Here is a 21,791-nt window from a genome sequence, read left to right on the forward strand (position 1 = left end):
ATCTCACGAGGCAGCCCGGCTACTTCCCACCCCCGGCACGGCCAGCCTGGCCTCCGCGCTGTCTGCACCTGGACATGTGGACACTGCCTGTGTCAGGCCCATGGCAGCCCCTGGAGCGGGATTCTCCCAGACCTCTGCACAGTGCACACGTGTGGCACGCACACACACACACGCACGCTCTCCCCTCTCCTGCCCCAACCAAAACCACACCCTCCCTCACTTTAACTCGCCTGTGAGCCGCTCTTCTCCACTGGGGTCTGTACCTGCTTCCCTGTGCAGTGGTCTTCCTCATGCGTCCGGCCCAGCGCCGCACCCACAGGTCTAGGCCAGGGCCAGCGGGTGGAAAACAGCCCAGGACAGTGCCGAACGGTCGTTATCGTGTCATATACAGCACTCGAGAGATGGTGAGAGACGTAAAGCCCTTCTTTAAATGCAAAAGGATACAAAATGATGACCCCTCATATCCAAGATGCTATTTTGCCACTAACACATGGTAGGCAATCAGATACGGAGGGCTGTGATTTGGAAAGTTAAAAGTTCACGGGGACCTAAAACACAGTCAAGAGAAAATCCTTTCCCCTAAGACGGGGCCACAGCAGTCAACTCCGGCCGAACCCCTTTAGGACCATTTCCTGAAGGTTATTAATTCCGACTCAGGCTTTATCACAGCTCTTGCCATCTGGCCATCGTACTGCATTTAAGGTGCCCCAGGGTTTGCCAAGGAGGAAGGTGATGGAGACAGGGGCGAGACAGGACCCAGGGAGGGCGGGGATGGAAAGAGGATGAAGTGCAGGCGCAGGACGCCTGGGAGGCAGAGCCCATGTCCCGGGTCCTGCTGTGACCGACCAGGCTGACGGCCACTGGACCACGTGTGTCTGTTTCTGCCTCAACTAAGCAAGAGGGACGCGGAGAAAACCCATCTCACCTCCTAGGGCTACAGGCCAGGCTGGGGAGCAGGGGAAACAGCCAGGGCTGTTGGACCTCTCCACACGCAGGGAGGCAGCCTGGCTCTCTGATCAGGAGGGAAAACAGGCTTGAACTTCGGCTTCTGCTCGAGCGCCTGCGATTCCGCAGCTCCAGCTTTGAGGAGGACAACAGCCCTGAAACCCGGTGTCCACACCGAGAAACGAGCTCCTGCTGGGTCTGAGCACCAGTGCACGCAGCGGTGGGGACGGCGGGGGACACAGTTCAGGGAACAGTTGCAGTCGCACCCAGCGTCACCACACAGACACTTGGAGGTCAAGAATTCAATTTTTCTATAATTAGGATTCACATCGAGGCAAATGGGATGCCGTCTTATGTGAATAGCACACAGTTCATTACATACCTGAATGCCTTCTCTGTATCAGATTCTGCTAGGCACTGAAGATTTATCATTTATAACCCCTCTGCTTTCAAAAAGATCTAGGAAAGATGGCTACTTGCTAAATGCATGATGACATAGATCAAGATAATATTATTAAAAAGATGTATTTTTTTAAAAATAGCTTTATCTAAATACAATGCATACTTCCATTAAGACAAGAGGTTTAAAAACAACGACCATGAATGCGCATTCAGTGGGCAACATCTTTAAAACGCATGTGGGATGACACCACGCGGGGACATGGATGAGCAGCGGGGCCAGGTCCTGTCCACAGACTCTCTTTTAATCCGTACACAGACCTAACGGTTATTCTCTTTTTGTATTATGGCATTATTAACATTTTACAAACAGCAAAACCAAAGTTCTTAAGTATCAACCATTTCCCAGACTTCTTGGCGAGAACGTAATTGGATGTTATCACGTGGGACAGTTGGTGCGGCCATGTCCCCACAGCCGAGGGCACACAGCTGGTGAGGGCACAGTCAGGAATCAGAAGTATCTCTGCCCAACTCCAAAGCCGTCTGTCCCTAGTCTTGCGGCCACCCCAGGGGCACCGCCTGGGCACCCACTGCTGGACAACGTGGTGGCCTTGGACCCACTGTGTTCTGCTCTCTGAAAAAGGTCTTAGCTACCTGCTAAAACCTCTCAGGGATGGCTCAAAACTCCTGCCGCCTGGCCCTACTGCGAAATATTCTGGTTCCAGGTAAGGCCGAGGACTGAGACCTGCACGGGGAACTCTGGGGACCCTGGTGTCCGGCCAGGCTGACAAAGATTGCAGGCCTGATATGACCGGGATGCTCCTCACACCGCCACGATGGTGATGAAGAGCTTTCCTTTACAGCTGGCTACCGTGAGACCCACCTCAAGCATCTCCCGCGTCACCACAACGATCTTGACAAGTAGGTGTGTTATTCCTCCTTTACAAATAGCGATTCTAAGCCTCAGAGAACCCAAGGAACTTCCCCAAGGTCACACAGCCTCATGGAGGGCTGGGATTCAAACCCAGGTTCATCTGATGCTACCAACACCACCCAGGCTCCTGTGATGAACAGATAACAACCTCCAAAAGAGCCCTCAGCTGCATCATGGCAACTTTTGCCAAGATGATGACAACAGCAGGCAGAGATTAAAGTAATGCCTATTGCTTTACACCGCATGACTATAGACTGAAAGTTTGCGTCCCGCCCACCCCCCTCCAAATTCAATGTTGAAATCCTAACCCCCAATGCAATGGTATCAGGAGGCGGGGCCTTTGGGAGGTGGTCAGGTCATGAGTGGAGCCTCGTGATAGTGTTCATGTCCTTGTAAAAGACACCAGGGACCCCTTCACCATCTGAGGACACAAAATCTATGGATGAGGAAGCAGGTCCTCAACAGACATGGAATCTATCAGGCTCAAGGCCTGACCTTGGGCCTCCAGCCTCCTGAACTGTGAGAAATAAATGTCTGTTGTTTATAAGCCACCCAATCTACAGTATTTATATAGCTGCCCCAATGGGTTAAGACAAGGATTCAACTCTTACGAAATGTCAGTATAATAAAATTTGAGGCAGAGATGGGAAGGGAAATGTTTTGCAAAAAAACTAAAACTGAATATAAACCTTAATGGATAAATCTAGAAAAATATAGCCATTAATAGGACAAAAAAAAAAAAAGAGTCGTTTTTCACATTAAACAAGATTAGCCATTCTAAACCAATTATATAAAAACTTTCAGTTCAATGCAGGCTTCCAGGTGAATAAAAAAATGTATTCTTCCTCCACTGCATGAGTTTTCCTGAGTCCTGTGCCATCCTTTCTCAGCACTCCTTTTGTTTCCTTTCATTCCATCACAGAACAATCTTTGAGAAATTACCACATCATGAATCTACAGACTCATGACATGATTTGCTGAATGACTTTAGCTCAGAACATTCTGATACACATAGAGCCTTGCCACCAGCCCCCAGCGCCACCTGCCAGGCCACCCCAACGAGAATCCCCAGGGCCGTTCAGCAGATGCTGGGCAAAGGGCATCATGCCCTGGGTCAGAGGCTTCCTCCGTGGTGTCCATGGTCAGGGCAGGCCTTCAGGGCTCTTGGTGACAGGGATGGCATCGTCCTGCAGCCTGTGCGGTGCCTGACGAGCAGGGCCCCGGCTAGATGGGGAGTGGCTTCTGCTCTGCCCTCTCAGCAGCGCTGCACGCTCCGTGGTGAGCCGTCCTGCCCCCTGGACACCCATTTGGGCTCCGAGAAGAGCAGCGGAAAGCCAGGTCCTCCAGCGGAAAGCCGGCACCTCCCAGACTGGTCACCACGTGCACTGCAGCTCTACCACCTCTGCGGACCCTCTCACACCCCAGACACTCACTGCTCCTTCCTCCTGGGTTTACAGTGAAGCGCGACCCTCACAGGTGTTAGAACAGGTGTCCCCAGGCAGTGGGTCAACTTTGCTGTCGGCTCCAGGTAAGAGCTACCTACGCCGTGAGAAATTAGTTGTTACTCTAGGCAGTGGTCAGGTCATGGGCAGCTTTACCACAGGCAACTCTGAGTCTGCCCAGACCCCACCCTTCTGATGTCTCGAGAGCTCCTGCAACGTGGTGGGAAGTTAACAGAAACCACACAGAGCGCTCCGTAAGATGTTTCTTCTTTGAATTCAATCAGATGCAGTAGTGGCTATTTGAACATCACAGACTCCAAGCAGAGAGAGGCCACCCTGTCAGCCAGGCCAGCAGCTGTGGTCTTGGACACTCTACACACAGACATACTATAGTGCTACACACACACACACACACACACACACACACACACACACGAAAAATGGGTTCTGTGTCTTTAAAAAAGAAAAGTTTGGAAATCCCTGTTCAGGACTCGCTGTGGCGGTTTTACCGGCGGCTGGCGTGGGGGGCAGCCCGGTCTTTCTAACGTCAGGTGACACCTGCTTCCCTGGATCTACCCGTCAGGCCCTCCCTGTGTCCTGGGAGGAAAAATTAATCTGAAGGGACTGACGGCTTCCAAACTCATCCCGATACGACCTAGGGTCTTACTGTCTTGGCCGTGTCTGCAAACTGGCTCTGTGCTAAGGACCCTCCGGCCACTGTTCAAGGGCTGTGACGCGTACTCTGCATCCTCCGCAGAGCTGTGCACCCCTCAATCTGCTCTATGGGGGGCACACTCGGGGGTCAGGCTGCTCCATCCCGTCACTAGCAGTGGAGATGGGGCTGACGCCCCAGGGGGAGAGAGGAGCCCACAAACACACCCCCCAGACCACGGTGAGAGGGAGGACCCCGCCCCTCATGCAGGACAGCCTCAAACCCGGTGCCAGCCGCTCCCTCCTCCGCTGCATCCGGACCTTCCCTCCGGCCCGAGCCCTCGTCGGCATGTCCCCAGGCACACGGCCACTGAGCTCTGCTCTGTCCTGAATCCTCTCCCCATGAAGCTACGCGAGCCTCCGCCTTCCCCACAGGGCACTGCCCGCGGTCCTGCCACGTGCCTCTGGTTCCACGGGCTCTCCCGACAGCCCTGAGACCCAGTGCCACAGGCACAGGGAGCTGACGAAGCTTCTCCTCGCACGTGCAGCTCCTTTTCCCGGAATAGAGACCAAAGATATATTCGCTTTTTTTCCCCAGTGGGCAAAGCATACTGCTAGCTTTACCCCACAGCCCACCACGAACACCTTTTGTGCACAGGCTTTCAATTTCAGAAACGGAAATGTTCTCTCCCTCTCCCCCTCTGTCTCTCTCTGCCTCTGTCTCTCTCTCTCTCACACATACACACACACACACAGAGCGGTTGCAGCCCAGGTCTTCTCTGGTTTTGCCAAATCATGAAAGACGTCCTGAGAGCTTACAGGAAATCTTACGTGTCCCTGAGATGTCACTCAGCGAGCAGGGACCAAAAGGACGTGGGCCCCAGCTCAGTCCAGCTCTGACTGCGGGTGATCCTGGTGCCCCTCAGGCGCTCGGGGCTCGAGTCCCACTAACACACAACGGAACGGTCAGATAGATGGTCCCCATGGCACCTTGTGACTAAAACCTTCAATTCACCAGCACCAGGATGGAGCGTGCGGCAGGCAAAGCGCAAACTTCCGTGCGGGGCAACCACGGCCGGGTCACAAATGACCAGGGAGCCGCAGGAAACTGCCATTCTTATCAGTCAAAACAGTCCAATTCCGTAGAGTTCTACCTAAAACCCAGGGAATCTTAAGCAAAACGCAGCCTCTCAGTTTTCACATGAATGTCCCGGGTTGCGCTAAGGTAGTTTAAAAATGTCAAAATTCCAAAATTCTGTTCGGTCAGTTCAAAAGACAGTTTTGCCCACGACATATGCATCTTCTATTTGTACGCAGAGGGCAGTTGACACGTGTGAAAGGCTGACTTCAGGCAGCTCTGCCAGAGCGTCCTCTGCTTTCCAGGCACTCCCGTCTCTTCCTGACACTAATGGAATCGGTCCCTAGAAAGCCTGCCCGGGCGTCACCAATGGGCGAGGGCTGTGTCCCCCCATCACGCTCCGATGAGTGTGTTCTAACCACTTCCCACGGGTCAAGGTCAAGTGGACTCTGTGAACTCACCCAACACCCTGTTACAGCCCCTGCCTGCCAACACTGAGCTCCATCGAAGAAAGAATCACTCAGAGACAAAAACAGGAAGCTGCATGTCACCCACTTATGTCAGGAGTAAGGGAGAGAGTTCCTGTCATACAAGCACCTGGTGCTACGATGGTGTGTTTGTAAGCCAGGTGTCCCCAGGGCACACCTTCTGTGGAAACACCTGTGCCGCAGGTCACAGCACTGAGCGAGCAAACAAAGCCTATGAACCCGTAATTGGTGGCAATTCCTGCAGTCACCCCGGAACATCCTTCGATTATCCTTCATCACGAGACCTTGGTCTTCAGTGGCACACTCGAGTTTTCAAAAAGTGGAAAAGCTCCGAGTCCACCCTGATGAATGAGAAGGGCGACCCCGCAGGACAAAACCACGAGGAGCCGGGAACCCCGTACAAGGTCCGGAGAGAGGAGTCTGGGCGGGCAGGGAAGCTGACTTAGTCAACGTAAAGCAATTTCAGTCGGGTTCCCACAGCGTTCGGGGTGTGGTGGTTTCCTGGGACAAGCAGAGGTCGGCACTCCTCGGGATGTGCGGCTTCTACTCTAAGATGATACGTTACCTCGTTTTTTAAGCACCCCTTCTGGGATCAGCAACTCGGTTCCTAGCAAGATGCAATGGACGTGATGGAGACAGGGTCCCTTTCTCAACAGGCAGAGGCGCGTCACTCAGACTCGCCCACGGATGGCCAAGGGGCGGCCACTTGGATGCGGGGACCCTCCTGACCAGGCTGCTGGGTCCAGGGACACGCTCACTCCTTTCCAGCTGGGCCAGCTCGTTTCTGAGTGATTCGTAATCACCCCGAGGCTCATGACGCCCTGCAGGCCCTATTAGCTTAAAAACCAAACAACTCTTGGGAAAGTATTTCTGGCCACATTATATTGGTTTGACAATTCACACCTCTCACTTTCAGTTCAAAGACTGGACAAATGTAAGCTCAGAGTGATTCAGTAAGATGGTTAGACAGCAACGAAGTTATAAGTGGCAAAGAATGGTGAACAACCTGAAATCTTCGGATACTCAAATTCACCATTTAGAGTATCTTGGGCATTGGATGTGGCGGGCGCTTCCACGAGGAGCTCGAGGGATTAAAGACAAAGGCAGAAGCTCAGTCGGAACCCCTGACTCTGAGCCAAGGAGGGGGAGCGGCAGCCGCTGAGGACCTCACATGACCCGCACGGGGCTCGGAGGGCGGGGCGACGGCCAGGAGTGACAGAGCAGAACCCAAGAGGACGTCCTAATAGGGCTCCTGAGTCCACACAGGCTGCGCGGACTCTCCGGGTGAAAAGGAAAGGAAAAACCCCTGCATAGAATAACCCCACAGTGACTCGGGGGGGATTCTGTATCCAGGCATTTAGAAACTTCTTGGCACAGGGCAAAAGAAACTAATTTCCCTGAACTCGATCAGCTGGAGTCCAACTCGGGTGCCGGGGCATCTGGTGGGAGCACGGGGGATGCGAGGGGTGAGGGAGCCCCTGTCTGACACCCTGCACCCGCTGGGGAATCAGGACGGCGCCGCACTCCCGGATCACAGGGAAAGCTGATTTTAAAGTAGAGAAAAAAAATAAAAACCAACACTTCGGAGGATTTGGTTCTTCCTAGAAGGACCTGTCTCCTCTCAAGTCACTCACGAAAATGAACGATTCCAACACGAGTGGTAAATGGTGACCTGTCATCTATAAGGCTTTAGGAATTAGAAGGCCTCCCTCCTCTAAATCCAGGCCCTCAGCTTGGCCAGGCCGCCCCATCCTCCTCCCTGCCCAGCGTTTTCCTCTTTGTCCCTGAGTTTTTTCTGCGTGGCCATCTTCTCAGTGCACTGACGGGTCACAGGAAGCTGGTCCCATGAAGCCTGGGAAACGACGGGCGCTGGAGGCAGGAACGGGGACGACGAGGGGACATCCAGGAGGGGCAGGTCTGTGTCGTGGCCGAGTGGTCACCACCGGGAGAGCTGGTGCTGGCCCCGCAGGCCCGGCTCGTACCCGACCCCCATCCCTGGTCCAGGCAACGCCGCCGCGGGGGCACCAGGTAGGGCCCGTCCTCGCTGCCCGACGGTGAGCTCCGCACAGGCCGGGGTCTCCTCCGGACATGGCGAGGGCCGTGCGGCGCACAGGCAGCCAGCATGTGGGAGGCTGGGTGGCCCAACCGGGAGGGGAACAGGCTGGGCCTCCGCGTCCTCCCCTGCAGACCTGGGGTGGTAACTGGAGACGGCCCAGCTCGGCTGCAGGAAGCGGTCACTGTCACCACCGGCTGACGTCACCACCCCTGGGGTGGGGCCTCCCGCCACCGACACAGTACATCTGTCAGACTTTGGTTGCGCCCACCAAGCCAACCCTGCTGATTGAAAGAAGAGATGAACAAGAGGGCGCATTGGTCGTCACGGAGAACCAGGCCCTCGTCTGGGCGGTGCTGGGAACCACACCCAGGACCGGCCCAGCGGGAGCCTCCACGGTCACCCGAGCATCGCGGAGGCCGGCCCACACCGGGCCGGGACCTGCTCCCACCTGGAGGCCACAGCACTGCTGCCGCCGACCCCCAGGCCCCAGCTGATGGTTCTGCAGCCCCACACCGGCAACAGTGGGAGCCCCCGCTGTCCCCCGACATGGCCACCTTGACCCGAGGAGCCTGGGTCACCTGCTGGGTCCCTGCCCCAAGGGACACTGGAAACTTGATTATTTCCATAAGGGAAATGGGACAATCACCTAGGAATCTCCCCAAATACAGGAAGACCATTCAAAAGATGATGAGCAGCCCCAAGTAAGTCAGGCGTCCCCGACTTGATTTCTGAGGGTTCTGTCCCCGGCACAAGGGAAACAACGTAAGACAAGTGATGAAAACCACGGCCCCGGGATCCCGGAAGAGCTTCGCCCTCTGCTGTCCAAGCCCACCATCCCGTTACCGGCCACGGCTTTCCTTCTGGTTCGGAATGGCGTGATTTAGCCAAGACGGAAACACGAGGCAAGTACAAGACCCAACTAAAGAGTTATTGCTCATTTTTAAATGGAAGATTCTTTTAATCTTATGTAATTACATTGTATTGAATAACAGAGAATAATTATCATAAAACCCCATCATTCAAAACCGATTTGCAGAAACAGTATCATGGTTTAAAACGAAGACTTTCTGAATTGCCACACTTTTCCGGTTTTTCTAACTCTGTAACTCCGTACCTCTGCCGTAAGGAAATGTCCCCAAGCGCAGAGGTAGCGACGCCGACCCGAATGGCTAAAGCAGCCCCAGAGCATGAGGGCAGGTAGCACTGAAGGTAAAGTGGTTCACAGGGAGGACCATGCGAGAAAATGCATTTATATTTTTAACTAAAAGAAAAACAAAAACAAAACAGCTAAGAATATATACACATATAGAAAATAACACATCTGATGTCAATGTATGTAGACAAGACCTTAAGATAATTATATTTTTTAAGTGGGCCGGGCAAAGAAGGTTTCTTCTTTCTGCATAGAAGGTTTCTGTACTTCTCTGGAAGTAGACTTGAGAAGTTATGTACGTGAAGTGTAGTATCTAAAGTAAACACCAAGAAAACAATACCCAGCAGTAGATTCAAAACATCGTAAATAAATCAAGATGGGATCTGACAAATGTTCAGGTAACCCACAGGAAGGTAAGAAATGAAACAGAGCAATGAGAAACAAAGAAACAGAAAACAGATCAGAAATGGCCTGCTTCAGCCCTAACACACCAATAAATTAAATGGTCTAAATACATCAATTAAAAGACAGATCGGCAGAATGAATAAACCACACACACACACACCCCAACTATATATACCGTCTACAAAACAACTCACCTCCAAAACTACAGGGAGGGGCTTCCCCATGGCCGGTGCCTGCCCAGGACCAGGACAGACACCTCCCATGGGCGTGCGGATGAAATTTATCGCCTCACACCTCCCTCCTTGTCTCGTAACACCCATCCTGCTTTTTAGCCGGAGGGGAATTGTGACGGAAGTGGTGGAAGCAATGGGATCGAACCCATGCACCCTGCAGTGGAAGCGCAGAGTCTTAACTACTGGACCACCAGGGAAGTCCCTACTGACGCATCCCCTTGCAGGCTGGGTCCACGCCCCGTCCACCTTCAGATCCTTAATGGCCAGAGCCGAGCCGAAAACCAGGGGCCGTAAGGACTGCGTGTGGAAGGCCCAGAGGGATGAGGAGGGCCGGGCAGGACCAGCCAAGCCGCCGCGGGGACCGGGGGTGTGTGGGCAGCCCCCCACCCTCCCGGCAGCCCCTTTTCCCTCGCCCTCCCCGGGGGACTAGCTGAGGATGAACTGACAGCCGACCCCACCAAGGCACCCACTGACCACGGCTCTGGGCAGGTGGGCCCAGGCACACAGATCCGTTCCCAGGTGACCCCCTGCCAGGATGCCTGCCTGCACACTCCAAGGAAAGGCCTGCTAATGGCGACAGGTTGAGCTCTCAGGACGGATGGTGGAAAAGCCCTGGTGCCCGTGGGGTCTCCCTGGTACCTTGGGTCTCATCACCTCCAGCCTCACCTGCCTGCCCCATCTCATCAGAGCCCAGTGGCCACTGGAAAGATACGGAGCTCTGTGGGCTCTGTTTCTGCTATACACTCACACCCAGCAGCATGTGCCGTCCTTAAAGCCTCCTGTGGAATCAGGGAGCTTTCACTCTGGAACCAAGGATGCTTCATGCACTTGCATATTCATTTCTGGAAGCAGTAACGCATGTTTATTTTCAAATAACAGGCACACTCCCACGCACGGTTCTGCGCCCTCTCCACAGGTCTTCTGTGCATCCCCTCATCCAGGAGTCACCACCCACGGGGACCTCGCTGCAGCCCTTTCCCAACACACAGCCCAGCGCACTGTGGTGGAGGGGACAGGCTGGCTCAGGATGAGATGGACAGTGACGGGCAGAGATTTGGAGGAAGAACGCTTGAGGCGGAGAGATCAGCATGAAGATCAGCCAGAGAACTGGAAAAGTACAGGCAGACGGGGCGTGAGTGGAGCCCTGGGGCTGGACCGGGCAGTGGGATGGGAGGGCAGACGGGCAGTTTGGGGCAAGCTCACAGAGGACGCGGGACAGGCGGGACGGCCCTTCACATGGCCCCGCGGTCCCATAATTACACCCCCACTTCACAGGCGCAGACGGCGGCCCAGAGAGGGCCCCGAAGTGCTCCAGGACAAGGGGGATAAACGGGAGGGCCGGGACAGGGTCCCAGGGCCCCGACTGAAAGGTGATGCTCTGGGCTGGCCGCACAGCTCGCGGAAAGCACTGCCAGCTTCTGAGAAGCAAGAGCTGAGAGCCTGCATCTGTGCTTTAGAAAAATTAGTTATGGGAGTCAAATTACAGCCATCAAGGTGAGAACTGAAGGCCCAAGCTGGGGCCTGGACAGGAAGAGAGAGGAGACAGTGGGTTCCTGGGGGGTGCGGAGGGAGGGCGAGGCCAAGAAGAGGTCATCGTGAGAGTCTGACCTTCACCCTTACCCTGGGGTCTTCGTCAGCAGGCGCCACGGGCTCCTGGGGCTTTCTCCCACTCCCACCCCGGCACACACACACACAGTCACAGAAACAGCTGGGGCCGTCTCCGAACTGTGGGCCTGGCGATGGGCCTGAGCTGCTGGGCCCTGGAAGGCGCGGCTGCCGTCCGTCTGTCCACCCCTCCCCAGCTCACTCACCAGGAGAGCAGGGTGGATGCGGCAGCCGTATTTCATCACCGCCACCCTGTCAGCCTTTCACTGTTCTAATTTCCCAAGGACCCTGCGCTGGCGTGATCTACAGTCTTCCTGACATTTCACCTTCCTCTGCTGAAAAATTCATCCCGTCCTAATGTGGGATGCTCTCTCCCGAGCGCGGGGGAGCGAGATTGATTCCGCGGCCGGTAATACCAGCTGCCAGTCACCCAGCCCTTCCTCCACGGGGTCTCGGGATGAGTGAACCTGGCCGCCAATTACATGGAAGTCTTCTAAAAGCCTGAACTCATCACCCCGTGCGTGTCTTTCTCCCTTTGTTCTCCATCTTGGGTTAACCTTTATTTCTTTTTTTTTAATTTTTAAAGAGCCTGTGTTGGTCTTCCTGAAATTTCACCAGCATATCAAGAAGGCTCTTCTCATCTCAGGGTACTTGCACCTTTTTTTAAGGACTATTTTCACAGGGTTTTATGTCTGGCAAGTCACAGGGCCACACAGTGACATGAATGACGCTGACAGAGAAGCAGGAGCCCCCTTCTCCGTCCCCTCCTGTCCCTCAGGGGTCTCGTGAAAATGCAGATCTGACCCCAAACCCCCCTGGCTGGGGGGCTCGGGTGCGTCACTCTGACCTGCCCTTCCAGTGGCTGCTCCCCACACTCAGCACCAGCCTGAAAAGGCTTCCACCCAGGAAATCTTTCTCTTCCCGGGGACCCAGCACACAAGCGTCGTCACCGCCCCAGCCCAGTTGTCCACAGACGCGTGCACAGCGCCTACCGCCATGCCTCCCGTCCACGGCCCTCGAGGCCATGCCCTCCCTGGCCACACCCCTCCCAGCCACATCTCAAACAGCCTCAACATGAGCAAGTCGCAGAAAATGCCTCCTTAAAATAGATGGCAGGCCTTCAAGGTCTCACCTCTAGTCAAAATCACAACGCAAAGCGTGCACGGGCAGGCCTACTGTCCGGCCTGATGGGCAGAGCTACTCCTGAAACACCAGGAACGTGCCGAGTGATGGAGGCTGGTTACTCTCCCCTCGGTCTGCAAACCTAATCAGGATAGAACCCCCTCCCCAAATCTCTCACATAAATCAACGAATCCAAGAATCCACGGCTCTTAGAGGCTGAACCGTGTCCCCCCAAACTCACATGCTGAAGCCCTAACCCCAGCACCTCAGAATGTGACTATATTGGCAGATGCGGCCTTGAAAGAAATGATTCAGGTTAGATAAGGTCAGTAGGGTGGGGCCCGGATCTCACAGGACCAGCATCCACATAAGAAAAGGGGCTCGGGACACAGCCAGACCCAGGGGGACGATCACGCGGGACCAGGGAGAAGCCAAAGGGAGGGGCCTCGGAGGAACCAGCCCTCGACTCCTGGATCTCAGACCGCAGCCCAGAGCTGTGACGGATACATTTCTATTGTTCACGCCAGCGTCTGTGGGGGTTGTCGCAGAGACCAGGGCAGATGGAGACAGTGGCCAGGGCACAGCACCGTGGAAGGAACCACCTCGAGACGGGGTCCCGGCCTCACAAAGCCGGGCAGCTGGCGGTCCCTTCCCTGCATCTCCAGGGAGAGCCAGGCAGGGGGAGAGGGCGGGGGCCGAGGGCACGGAGCAGACCGCCAGGCCGTGGAAGAACGCAGCCAACAACACATCTGGAGTTGAGGGAGGAAATCTGGCACGGTGTTTTTTACAGTCTTACTGGAAAAATTAATTCAAATTGGGCTTTGTCTAAGCACCCCCTCGTGGCCTGAAACCTGGAGAAAGGACCATAAACAAAGTGCACTGATACATGACAGAGTATTAAGCTGGGAGGAGGTGTCCAGTGGGGAGCCCTGGGGACCACGTCTTATCTAACATCTTCATTAGTGACCTGGAAGGAGCAGTAAACAGCACATTAATTAAATTTCCAGATGATACTAAATTTGGAGGTGCTACAGAAAGTCAGTGAGGACAGAGAAACAATACAGACGGGACCCAAAGAGGTCAGTCGGGAGTGTAAGAAACAATCTAGGATTCTGATTCCAAAACAAGAAGCTAATCAGAAACTTCCCCTATATTCTGGAACTGCATCTAACTTCTATCAGATGACTATATGAGAACAATGCAGGCGAGGCGGCCCTTGCTGTCTGAACTCTCACTGCCCAAGCCCTCAGTATCCAAAATCAGGAACCTGATGAATTCGGCAAGGCTCAGATGCACCCCCAGCAGTCAGCAGTCTCCTCACCTGCTGTGCAAAACTCAGAAGCCAAAACAGATTCTGGGGATGTGGCACGTGTCACACAACTCGGTGCCTAGAGGAATAACACCAGAGGGTTTGGGACACGGGGACAAGCAACTGAATACTGGGTCTATAAAATACAATCTACTTCTAAAGAGATAACGGGGGCCTGTGTTAAGATCTGTGACCTCATTGGCCTCTAAACCCCAATATTTGAACATTATTACAAACATCACTCAAACATGGGGGCCATTATATCTCTACTCTTTATGACAAAAACCAACAGGAAGAAAACATCTTTATAACAAGGAATGTTTGTGAAATTCTTGCCCAGAAACAACATCCTTGAAGCCGGAAGCCCTGTGGGTCAGGTGCTCTGGAACCGAGCCGCACAGATTCAAATCCCGGCTCCACTGCTAATAGGACCACCAGCCTGTAAATCACTGCAACAAAGTCCTCGCTGGGAAAGTGCACATAAAGCAGGATTAAACTAAAAACTAGATAGCTGGTGCAGCCCATGCTCACTGCAGAGTTACCCACAATAGCCAGGACGCAGAAGCAACCCAACTACCCACCGACGGGTGAATGGACAAAGGAGATGTGGCGAGTACACACAATGGAGTATGATTCAGCCGTGAAAAGAAGGACATCCTCATCAGCGACACCGTGGGTGGACCTGGAGGGCACCACGCTAAGTGAAATGAGTCCGCTGAAGAAAGATCCCACATGTATGTGGGATCTGGAAAAAAAAAAAAGAAGAACGAGCTCACAGATACAGAGAACAGATGGGTGGTCACCAGAGGCGGGGGTGTGGGTAGGAGAATTGGGTGAAGAGGGTCAAAAGGTACAAACTTCAAGTTGCAAGATAAATGGGTCCTGGGCCTGTGATGTACGGCACAGCAACTATAGTTAACAATACTGTGTTGTATATTTGAAAGTCGCCGAAAGCGTTTAACCGTACGGGTATCAAATCGTTACATTGTACAGCTGACACTAACACGATGTTATATGTCAACTATATCTCAATAAACTGGAAGAAATTCTAATAACAGAAAACCAGATAGTTCACATAAAGCACTTGGGCCAGTGCCTGGCAGCTTAGCATTAAATGGCAGGTGTCATGGTCAACATCACCGGCACATTTCCTCAAGGGGAAAACGGGATGGTAAGTGACAGTGAGAGCCACCGTCAGTGCGCAGCTTCCCAGTAAGCACCGTGCGCCGTGGAGCAGGGGCCTCGACCCCAGTCTTTTGGGCGAGTCCACTCCCCACGCACCTGATGCTGGCCAGGCCCTCTGATGGGCTGCACCTCACCCCTGCACCCCTCAGTTCAGGCCGTCCAGAAGCTTTGCTTCCTCTTCGCGGGAAGGCAAGCGGCAGATGAGCCGGAGGTGGGTAGAGGGTGCTTCTCTTTGCCAGGCCACCTCATACTCGTCACTAACAGATAAGCTGTTCATGGGAACAGGCAGCAACGACATGCGCAGTTTCTGGCAAAAAAGGGTTCATCACATCCATACCCTGAAGGAAACAGCACTGGAACGAAACAGTAACTTGGTCCCCGAAATCACAATCAACGGCCTCTGTGGTCAATATTCCAAGTGGCTGGTTTCCCATCGCTCACCAGACAAAGTGACCCCCTTGAAGTACATCTACCTGAACCCCAGACCGAAGAGGATGTGACGAAATACACACCCTCGTGTTTATGCAGCACACGCGTGCCGCAGGCACGGCACACATTCAACTGCAGACCCACCGGGCTCCCACCCCCCAGTGAAATCGTCTTCATCTGACACTGGTCAGCACACAGCTGTCCCGGTGAAGAGAGGCCCATCAGTTCTATGTGTGTTAGTCACACAAAACGAGAGCGCACAGAATCTGTAAGCGTTACATGGAGTACAAACCATTTCCATTTCCAAGCCCGTTCTTCTTGGCCTGCTGTGAGGAGGAAAGGCCAGCTGGCACTGCCGGGACCTCCCATGTCTGCAGGGCCGGGGACCGACTGGCACAGGGCTCCTCGGGGCCCCCAGAGAGACTGCGCCCCCCGGAGAACTTCCTGACCACTTTCCTTTCACCACGCCCTTCCTCGGCACCGGGACCATGAGAACACTCACCTCTCCCCTTGCCCAGCTGAGCACCTACACCCTGCAAGAAGGCGTCGGTCTTTCCACATCTGCACAGAAGACACAAAGTCGGGGTCAGCTGGGGGCACGCAGCCCGCGTGCTGGGGAAAGACCGGGTGGTGTGTGGGGCGGGGTCCTCCCCGGGCCGCCTCTACTCGGCAGGGCAGGTGACGGTGTCGTGGAATCTGGTTTCTCCCCCTGCTCCTCGGGCACGCCATTCTTCTTAGGAACCTCAACCATTTTATCTCAGAATTATGGTTTCATAAGGAGGGGCCTTAAATCGTTCTTTTCCCGGGAAAAGCTACTTCCTCCCTTAGCTTATTTTCACAAAGTAACCATTTAAACTCAAAAAATGCTATTTTCTTATTTGACGCAGAGATCAATGGGAAACTGCAGCTGTAAACAGAAACAACCGCATTCCGATCTGCTGCTACCAGAGACCCCTAGACGGGCAGCTAGAGGGACTATTAGCACCTCACTGCTCGGGTGACCCAGGGAGTCTGGGAGGATGGGAACAGTGACACGCGAGCGGGGAGGGCTCCCAACATCACCCGAGGCACGTGGTGGACAGAAGCCACACTCACTAACGTACTTCTCCACGAAGCCCCACCATGTCACCCTGGGCCGTATTTTGGGGAGTTGTCATACAAGTCCAGAGGATACTGATTCCTCTTAAAACTTAAGTGTTCTCACAGGCAATTATTGACAGGCAGCCCGCGGTGAATCCCACCCTCACTTATTGGAGACGGCCAAAGACCGGCCGCAGGGAAGCTCACAGTGGGACCAGGCCCAGGCCGGGCTCTGAATCCGCCACGGTTCCCCTCCGCGCTCCGCCTGCCCCCCGTGGTGCCCTGGCCGCAGGGCCGGCACAGACTTCTGACTATGCATTTGAGGAAAGGACCCCGACGGGGTTCCCAGCTGCGCCCACCGAACGGGCTGCCATCGGGGTCGTCTTGCGCCTGCCCTGTGGGGTGTGCTGTGGCCCTCGGAGCCTGGCACTCAGTCTCACATCTTCCCACCCTCAGCTCTTAGTGCAACGTCTTAAGCACAACAGAAACTCCAAGAAATAATGATTTAAAAATATGAAATGGGAGGGAATGTCTAAAGCCAGAAACGTGTACTACACTGGTGTGGCCTCAGGATAGATGAGCAGGTTCTAAACAGCCCTCGCATGTGTGGAACTCCGACTGAACAGGCGCTGTCTGGCAGTCAAGGGCGCCGCCCGGAACCAGAATCCAATGCTCAAATCCCAACTCTGCCCCCACCAGACGCATGACCTTGAGAAAGTCACTCAGCCTTCCGATGCCTCAGTTTCTTCATCAATAAAATGGGAACTTGATGAGCGGGTGCTCCTCCAAGTGTTTAAACAGTGTCTGACACCCACTGCCGGCAATGCACATGGCAGCCACTGCCTGTCTCATGGCTGCTGATGGAGCAGGGACGGTTCTGCTGTAATGACTGTCATGAGCTTAAATGCAAGTTGTCACTCACCAAACCAAGTCTATAAACCAAAAGTGGCAAAATCCATTAAAACCAAGACGGTTACAGTCTCCCAAGGCAAGCAAAATTAAACCAATGGGACCTAATCAAACATAAGCTTTTACATACCAAAGGAAACCATAAACAAAACAAAATGACAACCTACGTAATGGGAGAAAATATTTGCAAACAATGCAACCGACAAAGGCTTAATTTCCAAAATATACAAAGAGCTCATACAACTCAATATCAAAACAATAAACAACCCAATCAAAAAACGGGCAGATGGGCTTCCCTGGTGGCGCAGTGGTTGAGAGTCCGCCTGCCGATGCAGGGGACACGGGTTCGTGCCCCAGTCTGGGAAGATCCCACATGCTGCGGAGTGGCTGGGCCCGTGAGCCATGGCCGCTGAGCCTGCGCGTCCGGAGCCTGTGCTCCGCAACGGGAGAGGCCACAACAGTGAGAGGCCTGCATACCGCAAAAAAAAAAAAAAAAAAAAAAAAAACGGGCAGAGGTTCTAAACAGAGATTTCTCCAAAGAAGACATTCAGATGGCCAATAGGCCCATGAAAAGATGCTCAAAATCACTAATTATTAGAAAAATGCAAATCAAAATTACAATGAGGTACCACCTTACACCAGTCAGAATCGCCATCATTAAAAAGTCTTCAAATAACAAATGCTGGAGACGGTGTGGAGAAAAGGGAGCCCTCCTGCACTGTTCGTGGGAATGGCAACTCGTGCAGCCGCTATGGAGAACAGAATGGAGGTTCCTTAAAACACTAAAAATAGAGCTGCCATATGATCCAGCAATCCCACTCCTGGCCACATCTGGAAGAAACTCTAATTTGAAAAGATACACGCACCCCTATGTTCACAGCAGCACTATTTACAACAGCCAAAGACATGGAAGCAACCTAAGTGTCCATCGACAGATGAATGGGTAAAGAAGATGTGGTACATATATACAATGGAATACTACGCAGCCATAAAAAGAATGAAATACTGTCATTTGCAGCAACATGGATGGACCTAGAGATTATCATACTAAGTGACGTAAGTCAGACAGAGGAAGACAAATACCATATGATATCACTTACATGTGGAATCTAAAATATGATACAAATGAACTTATTTACAAAACAGAAATAGACTCACAGACACAGAAAAAAACTTATGGTTACCACAGGGGAAAAGGTGTGGGGGAGATAAATTAGGAGTTTGGGATTAACATATACACACTACTATATATAAAATAGTAAACAACAAGGACCTGCTGTATAGCACAGGGAACTGTATTCCATACCCTGCAATGAACCATAATGGGAAAGAATATGAAAAAGGATATATATATATGGATAACTGAAACACTTTGCTGTACACCAGAAACTAACATAACTTTGTAAATCAACTATACTCCAACAAAAAACTAAAAAACAAAAGCAAAAACAGAAAACCAAGACCACTGGAGTCCGCACAGCCTCTGGCTCCTCCCGGGGACCCAGGAACAGGCGGGCAGGCGAAGCTATACCTCGGCTCCTCTCGGTGTTTTAAAGGAGGAGGAACCCCCGCCACTGAAGGCCACAAACAGCCTCTCAGAGGGATCAGAGGGCGCGCCTCCCTCCCGCAGTCGGAACCGTCCCGCATGGGCACGACACGGAGCCAGAGATGAAGGGCCAGGCCTAAGACACGGCTCACCGCGCCAGCCAGGGCGTTGGGACCAGCCAGGCTGCCCCGAAGCCCCAACCCGGCCCCTCAGAGGACCCCACTGGGGCCTAGGGCGCCGCCGTGGCTCATTCCACGGGTCGGGCGGAGACAGAGGCGGGGATCCTCCAACTGGAGGGCGAGGCCGAGGTGAGAGGAGGCGGTCTAAGGAGAGGAGCGCCAGCCCATTCGTCTGGGGCCTTTGGACTTGGCCAGGGAGGTGAAGGCAGGAGATGGTGCCAGGACTTGGGAGGCTCCCCGCCCGGAGGGGCGCCAGGGAAGGGCCGTGTCACCGCCAAGTCTTTCCTGCTACGCTAGAAGCCTCCGTCCGCTTAGAACAGAGCCCCCGCCTCGTCCTCCCCGGGCCAAGCCTAAGCCAGGCAGAGGGCTCATCCTGCACGGGAACCTGAAGACTGGCCTGCGTCTGCCTAACGGGATCGGGGCGCTGTCCGAAAGGCCCCCGCACGTCTCGGGTGGTCAGGAGATGCAGGCGAGTGTGCATTCCCCTCAGAACCACGACACCCACTGGAGGCTATCAATGATGGTTTCGGTACGCTCGAGAGAGAGAGCACGTTGATCCTGTGGCCTCGAGCACTCCAGCACCTACCCCTGAAGGTTCTGTGCCCCAAACTCAGAAGCTCCCGTGGTGGTGGGACAGCTGGAGGGGCAGCAGGGCTGAGGTGCTCCTGAGGGACCCTGCGGGCTGTGCCAGGCCGGGGCCACCACCGCTCCCAGCGAGACTCAGAGGGACCAGGCCGGGCGCCCGTGAGGACCTGGGCCGCTGGGGCCCCCCAAACCCTCACACACCCAGCCTGAGCCCTCCTCGCTCCTTGCTTCCAAATAATGGCGTGGGTCGAACTGCACCCATTTCACAGGCAAAATCGCCAGAGGCTACCAGGGTGGCCAGGATGGAGAGCTGGGAAGCGGCTGGGAAGCAGGGCCCACTGCCCATCCCTGGTGGGGCCACCTCTCCTCACCGCTGTCCCAGCTCCACCTTAACGGGGAAATGCTGGAAAATAACTGGGGACGATCTGGCAGAAATCACTGGACCGTCAGCATCTAGTGCCCTATCCAGTTGTTCAGTCCCATGGCCTTGGGCCTCACTAACTACGTGTGAGCTACAGAGAGGTTCTCACGGAGGGGTCACATTCACCTCCTGGTCTCCGGCGCTCTCCCCGCTTAGGGCGCAAACACTGAGATTAACTCAGCATCCCTGGCATCTGGGCCTGGGTCTCCTGCTCACCTGCTCGGACATCTCAGCACCCTCACTCCAAAGAAACTCACCACATCTTTTGAAATCCCAGAGACCTGTCTTTCAATTCAGTTTAAATCAGCCGATTCCATCCGTAACTGTTTTCTGAGCAGTGATTACACAGCTGTGTGAGTGAGCTTCCAAAAGGGGCCACGTCCCACGCCCGCCCAACCATCTGCTCGGCGCCGTGCACACTCACCGCGGCCCTGGGCCGCACGGCCCCACGGAGCCAGCCTCACCCACCCACGTGCCCTCGTTCTGCTTCCACGGTGATGCATTTTCTTGTAAAATTATCAGAAAGAAAAGCTACAGTGTTTTTTTTTAAATCTTCATCCATGTAGAATAAGTCCCAAAAGAGTTTACTACTCATACAGCTTCCCTGCCAGCACCTGGACTCTGAGAACATGTTTTCACAAAGATCCAGGTGATGGCTAAAGTCAGACTGACAGCAGTTAGAGATCCCTATCGATAATCTGGGACAAGCTACATCTGTCACTTGCTCCTCCAATGACAGAGACATAAGCTAGGATAGATGGGTGTGTGGCTTGCTTGGAAAAGGAGTTTGAATGTCTAGTTTACTTTAACCTACAGCAAATTCACTATCATTTTTCAAGACAGAGAACGTAACTCTGCAAGAAGTTTTTTGCCTGCAAGTAGTACCTACTTGGGCTGTGCAAGAGGATTTAATGCTGCTTTATTCACCTTCCCTCCTCAGCAGGAGAAAAAAAAGGTGTGGAGGAAGGTTTTCTCACCTGCATTTATAAACGTAAGTTGTGAGTTAATCCAATTCTCTGTAGTTATTTACAAGGCCACTGTGATATTTATTCCAGAGTGTGTGTCTTTGTGTGTGTGTGCACACATGCACACGCATGTGTGCATCTATCATAGTGCAGACTTCTACTGATTTGCAGGGGGGGTTGCATGTTGCAATAAACAGACATAATTTAAACATTGTTATTTATAAGAAGAATCAATTCCAAGATTCCTCAAGAGCAAAGTTTCTAGACGCTCTGTGTGGGAGCCCACGTCTCCGTGTGGGAGCCCACGTCTCTGTGTGGAAGCCCACGTCCCTGTGTGGAAGCCCACGTCGCCGTGTGGAGGCCCACGTCTCCGTGTGGAGGCCCACATCTCCGTGTGGAAGCCCACATCTCTCTCCGTGTGGAAGCCCACATCTCCGTGTGGGAGCCCATTTCTCTGTGTGGAGGCCCACTTCTCTGTGTGGAAGCCCACATCCCTGTGTGGAAGCCCACGTCTCCGTGTGGAGACCCACTTCTCCGTGTGGAAGCCCACATCTCCGTGTGGGAGCCCACTTCTCCGTGTGGAAGCCCACATCTCCGTGCTTCCTTTCTCCTTTCCTCCCAAAGCCAGAATCTGAATGCTAGTTAATGACAACGTCAGAGTAACAACAATTA

The 21,791-nt window shown here is 53.7% G+C and overlaps 1 protein-coding gene across 4 annotated transcripts in view; it reads right to left on the reverse strand.

Moving 5' to 3' along the window:
* EIPR1 (EARP complex and GARP complex interacting protein 1) overlaps positions 1–21,791 on the reverse strand; it is an 88,044-nt gene that overhangs the window by 51,951 nt on the left and 14,302 nt on the right. The window lies entirely within an intron of this gene.

The sequence above is a fragment of the Mesoplodon densirostris genome, chromosome 14 (genome assembly GCF_025265405.1).
Source record: "Mesoplodon densirostris isolate mMesDen1 chromosome 14, mMesDen1 primary haplotype, whole genome shotgun sequence".
NCBI classification, from domain to species: domain Eukaryota; kingdom Metazoa; phylum Chordata; class Mammalia; order Artiodactyla; family Ziphiidae; genus Mesoplodon; species Mesoplodon densirostris.